Source organism: Coffea arabica, chromosome 11e (assembly GCF_036785885.1).
Source record: "Coffea arabica cultivar ET-39 chromosome 11e, Coffea Arabica ET-39 HiFi, whole genome shotgun sequence".
In the NCBI taxonomy this organism is placed as follows: domain Eukaryota; kingdom Viridiplantae; phylum Streptophyta; class Magnoliopsida; order Gentianales; family Rubiaceae; genus Coffea; species Coffea arabica.
The window spans coordinates 36,082,940-36,089,084 of NC_092331.1; the positions used below are offsets into that span (position 1 = coordinate 36,082,940).

General features: G+C 37.5%; 1 long non-coding RNA gene across 1 annotated transcript; it reads left to right on the top strand.

Moving 5' to 3' along the window:
- Window positions 1-1,827: 1,827 nt before the first annotated feature.
- On the top strand, window positions 1,828-4,337 carry LOC140021773 (uncharacterized). The gene is made up of 3 exons (XR_011825753.1): window positions 1,828-2,018; window positions 3,379-3,437; window positions 4,166-4,337. It is a non-coding gene; the product is annotated as an uncharacterized lncRNA (long non-coding RNA).
- Window positions 4,338-6,145: the final 1,808 nt, after the last annotated feature.

Genomic DNA, 6,145 nt, shown 5'->3' on the forward strand with positions numbered 1-6,145 from the left:
GGTCGCATTGCTAGACTTGTCTTGTAATTGTATGACATTGAGCCTAGTTGAAGGGCTATTGTGTTAAGATCGCTTATGTGTGAATATGGGCTGAGTTGAGGAAAATAATAAAGCCATAAATGGCTGGAAAATAGCGAAATACAAAGGGCATGCTGCCCAAATTTCTATTACTTACTTTTATGAATATTAGTGAGATGTACGGTTTGAGATTAGGGTTAGTTGGATCTTAAGTTACATATGTATCCTTGAATGCATTTCACTATTAGTATATGAGTTGTTTTGACCAAGATTTGGTATCAACTAAGATGAAAAGTGTTAGTTTTCTCTCGAAAACTTTGAATTACCTTTGCTCACTACAATTTTGGATTAGTTATTCTTAGGGTTTGTCGGTGATCAAGGGCATAATCTGGAAGGAAACTTTTGACGTTATTTTGCTTAAACTGGTGAGTGTTTCTTGTGTGTTTATACAATAAGTGACTATGTGATTATTTGTGAATATTTGGTTAAATGTTTTCAATGATTGCTAAAATGAATTTTTACTAGGCGAGTGTGTACTTTATCGCACTCGATCTAAATGAACGTGTAAGTTTCAACGATTAAATGAGTAAATGCTACTTGTGCCTGAATGTAAGCCTTTTGGCTGAACTGGGCCCTTGCCCTTCGTTGCCAGTCGACCGTGCCAGAAGCGGACTCGGTCGGGCGGCTGGTGAACTTGGGATAATGTTTGGTATACTCGAGTATGATCACGAAGAATGGTGGAGACTGGCTAGTGAATTGGCTAGTGGCGGGAAATGAAATCAATGAATGAATGTCAAGAACATTGGAGGAGTTTTCACTTGCAAATGTTTTCTAATGTTGGAGGAATAAGGAAAATGGTTGGCGAATGAATGAACGAATGGCTCCACGTGAGCATGTATCCTTTTAATGAGTGTGTTATTGTGAGAACCTTGAAAATATATGTATATATATATATATATAAATATATATATACTTGTTGCATTTGCATTTTAGACTTTTAATAAATGTTATTATTAGTTTATCATTGTAACATCCCGAATATTAGGAGGTTGTTTGTGAAGAAAATATTAAAGTGTATTTCTTTGGGTTGATTTAAAACCTTATTTTGGTTTAAAAGACTAGAAACCCTAATATTGTAGCCAAAAACCCTAGTTTACTTGTGACTAACCGGTTTTCCTAAATGTCTCATATTTTAATTAAAACCCTAATTTTAATTACTGGAATTGGAAAATTCCTCACGTTTTCTTAAAAATTTCTTTTTATTTGAAGATTATCATTTATTAAAGCCCTACTATCCAATTATTCCATGATAAGTGTAAATAAACCTAGAAAATAAGGTTTTACGCTTCGGTTTCAAGTTTGGAGCAAAATTAGGGTTTTCGCGATTTTTCGCCGGATGAATTTTCGATACAGAGTAAGGATTAAATTTGGAGATTAAAAGTGACTTTTGAGTGAGAAATAATATGTGATTAGTAGCAATGGTATAAAGTTAGTGAATGGGAAGTAAAAACCCTAGTACGTGAGTTTTAAGAAAAACGGCGCCAACCGGCGGGTCCCGCGCACTACCGTTTGAACGCACCACTTGACCACCACTTTCTTACTGTATAAGCTCATTACTAATTGAGCAAAATATCTTCCCCCTCATGATGATAGCTTGACCGAATGTGTGGCTCAAAGGCAAGGCAAGAGAAAGAAAATTTTGTGGTCAAGATTAGTCCAAGTGTTGGCCAAGATTTGTGGACACCATTAGTCCTAATTCTCTTACTCTCTTATAAGACAAGTTAAGCCCCATTTTTCCTTCATTTCTGCTGCTAAGAGCCGAGAGAGGGAGAGAGGAAGAATAAGAGAGAAACCTCTTCATTTCTTCTTGGATTCATCTATAAAGCAAGAATCAAACCAAACCAAACCGATTAATCTTCTCCTTGAGTGATTAGCTAGTGTTTGGTGGTGAAATTTTGGAAAGAGAAGGCTTGGGCTACCCTTGGAGAACTCAAATCAAGGTAAGAGGATGATATCTCTCTAACTTTCTCTTTCAATCATGGTTAAAGTAAGCTTAGTAGCTTGATTGGTGGTGGATTCATGGATGCTAGCATGTGTAGAAGTTTTTCCCCAATTTAATTGATGAACTAGGGCTGTGGAATTTCTGCCCAACTTGATGTGTGATACTTGTATGTTACCATTGAGGTTTTATAAGGTGTTTTGGGAGTGATTGGAGTGAGAAATTAGGGAAAATTTCACTAGAAACTACAAATTCCAGATTTCTGGAAAATTCTTGATCACTTCTGTCCGAATTTGTATCTATGTGTTAGAGGCCGATTTGGCCTTGGGTCAAAGAAGGAAAGTTGTAGGCAATGATGTTTTATAGGTTCCTATAAAATTTCAGCTCAATCGGAGCAACGTAGAACGTGAAAAGTCCAAAATACCCCTACTGTTTTAAGAATTTCCCAGCAGTCCGTTTCTTCAGTTCAGTCCAGTTTATCACGATTTTTGATCAGGATCCATTCTGATTTAGCTCTGGGCCAAAACATAAAAGTTGTAGTGTTCTGAAGTAGCTTTAAAATGCCTCAAAGAAAACCTGATTCGGACTTGTGTACACTGAGTTAGGTCCGCTACAGCATAATGCGTTTAAACAGCCGATGAATTGGTTTCTGGTTTAGTAGTCTGAGATTTTGACTAAGTTACATTAGGAAATGGACTAAGTGACCTTCATGAATGTTGTAGCTTTGTGTCTTAGCTTCGAAACGGCATAGGTTTCGTCTTAATCCGATAAGCGTAGCCTCGGACAAGTTATTTCCGCTTGTATACATCAAATCTGTCTTGTGCCACATTGAATTTCTGCACTTGTACTTGATGCGGTTCTTGTTGTTATGATATTGTGAGCCTATGGAACGGCTCTTGACATAAATTGCTGATATGTATGTTGTTGGGCTGTTGTTGAAGAAAAATAATGAAGCCTAAATGGCTGGAAAAATTAGGTAAACACAAAGGGCATGCTGCCCAAATTTACGCTCGAGGACTATATAAATACACTTGCGACTTGGGTCGAGTTGATATGAATAGTACTTGAACCATCTAGGGAACTTGAGTCTTCTTGTTCGAGGTATATAAGTAAGGACTTGGCCGAACTTGTACCCTTGAGAAATGAAATAATGATTGCTCAAAGTACGTTTTCCCTTGTACTTTCGACTCGCATGACCATTTCAAGTATAAATGTTACAAATTTTTATCATTTAAAAAGTGAGCGAGTATCTCACGAGTATTCTCCAAGTGAATTTCAATTTCTTGATTCTTATTGAACGAAACGTCTAAGTTTCGAACTCTAGTCATGTTTCAAAGTTCTCAAATTGAGTTTTATCGCAGATTTGGACTCCGAACTCGGAGTATAACCTGAAAGTGACCAGTAGCACTATATCTTTTGGGTGAGTGCTTTCAAATACCGAATTGAACTTGATACTTGAACTTGATACGTGACCAATCTGATTACATGTTATATACGTGAATTGTAAGGGCAAGAGTGTACTTTATCGCACTTGCCCTTACGTGATATACTTGTTTATTGTTGCAATTGACTTGATATACTTGTTTATGATGCGCGCACTTCCTGGAATTCCAGAAACCCTGTGGCGAGTTACTCTAGTCGAGCCGGCAAGGGCTTGGTCGATTGGGTAACGAACCCTGGGTCTCTTGTATTGTCGAGTGGAGTGATATCTCCTCGACTAATCGGTATACTCGAGTATTACCACCCGTGTTCTTGAGGATTTTGGGCCCAGCTGGGGGTTGAACGGTGGACGGAGAGTCGTTTAAGTGGTGTTCTACTGGATTGGTTACTTACTTGAAAGTTGACGGAGTGTCAACTACTACGGGATCAAGCTTCTAGTAATGTAATGGGAATTTGGCTCCTGAGAGTCATCCGTATCCTTATACTTTGGAGTAGTTATTGTTTATTGGATTATTGTTTCTTTTGAAAAATTTTCTACATTCGCTCATTTTAAGATTTCTACTTGACGTGTTACTGTTCACATTTATGAACACTTTATGCTCGTTACTTTGCTATATCGAAAACTCGTACTTATAAATAATGGTCAATTTGCTATTTGGAACCTCACTGGGCTTTTAGCTCATTCCACTCCATTTGTTTTCCTTTCAGGGGTACGAGCGAGGTGTGAGATATGTAAAGTCTAGCATAGACTAGCTGTTTGATTTTGACTTGTACTCACGCTATTCCTCGGATGGAACATGTTGTATTTGGATTGTATTCGTTTTGATCTAGTTTGGTGTATTGAGACTTCGTACTTCGATTTCTATTAATGTAAATTATAAGCTTGAATTGGGAATGTTATTTATGGTTCATGAATGTGTGTACGTGACTCGATTGAGATAGTGAGTGAGTCCTGGCGAGAGCTGGGCAGGCGGTCCGCCGAACCCTTTGGTACGCCTTAGGGGGAGGTGGGGTCGTCACAATCTTAAATAAGTAGGTAAAAATAATTTTTAGGTTACAAATAGTTTAATTGTGCAGAATATTGAATTATTTGATTTTTGCCAAGTTAACTTAATATTTCTTGAGGTAGAGTATTTTATTGTTTTAATATTAATTCTTTGAATTCCGATAGCTAATTTTAAGTGTTTATAATTGTTAAGTATCAACGGGAACCTAGAATTAAGACGAAATTGTTTTAGGTCAAAACCCTTATAACTGCATTTAGGACGTTAAAATCTCGATAATTGAATTTTTGCGAGATTAGTATACCAATAGGCTATCAAATTTCATTTGGGGTAAAATTTTGGAAGTAGTTTACGAATGAGGACTTAAGTGGAAGGTCGGACAAGATGTTAAAAGACCAAATTAGCCTTCCTCCATCTCAAAATTACCATGCAGCCAGCTAGTAGTCTGAGCAAAGGAAAAGAAAACCGAGTGAAGCAAAGCTGTGGAGTGTCTGACTAGCAACAAAATTGAGAGGAGAACTCAGAGTTTGTTCCCCACCAAATGAGAGGAAGTGAGTGACCAGTATAGGAGTTATCGACCGAGGGAGAATAATAGGAAGTTACAACGTGAGAGAGCTTTAAATTTCTACTCTGGACAGCAGCAACTGAGAGAGAGAAACTGAGAGCTTCACCATTTCTTTCTCCTTCCACTACTCTAAATTGAGTGCTAAGGGGGTGATTGAAGGAGGAAACGTTGCTAGTGCATCCCTGACCAGTTATCACTGAGAGGAAGGAAGGAAGTAGTTGCAGTTTGAGGAACCGGAAGCTAAGCATAGGAACAGTCTGCTTTTGCTGAGCTTTAAGGGAAAACAGGTAGAGAAATTCTGTAATCACCTTTTATTACTAGATATCAGAGAGTAGATTGAATGCATGTTAGTCTTAGCGAGGGAATAACGAGTTTTAACCGAAGGAAAAATCTATTAATGAAGAAAAATAGAAGCTGGACTGAAGTTGGAAACCGAGAGCTTGCAGGCTGAGCTGCAGCCTGTTGTTATTAAAAAAAAAATGGAAACTAATGGTAGATTTTGCATGTGATACGTGGGTCTTTGATGTTTGGGAGGTTTAGTTGAAGAAAATCTGGGGAAAAGTTGGATTTTGGATGGAAACCAAGGGAAGTTTTCTACTGCAAAATTTTCCAGCTTACCCGAGAAAGAGAATGACAGATTCTTAACTGTCTTCATGATTTTTGGTCTTGAATTCCTATGTTAAACTGTAATATATATTATATATTAGCTTGGTTTGAACATGCATGAAAGATTTGAACATGAACTGAAGAGTTTGTTGGAGAAAAATTGGGTTAAGTTGATTGTTGCTAAAAATTCTGAAGTTATGCCGAGAGAGGGAGATTAGGAGTTGAACCAGTGTTGCTTCTGATTTCCTTGGCTGTAATCTTGTGCTCCTGCTGATGGTACTCTGTAGTTTGATAATCAACTTTGGCATGTGGAATTAAATGAAGAAAGCTGATGCAATCTGTTAGAGAGAGAGAGAGATAGCCGAGAGGAAGAGAATGAACGTAGGACCATTTTTTCTTTCAAATTTCAATTCTGTGAACTTCCACATATAATATTCGTTGATACTCTGTAGTTTAATCAATTGGAAAATGAAGTTATTGGATGAAAACTTGAAGTTTTGTTGCTGAATTTAG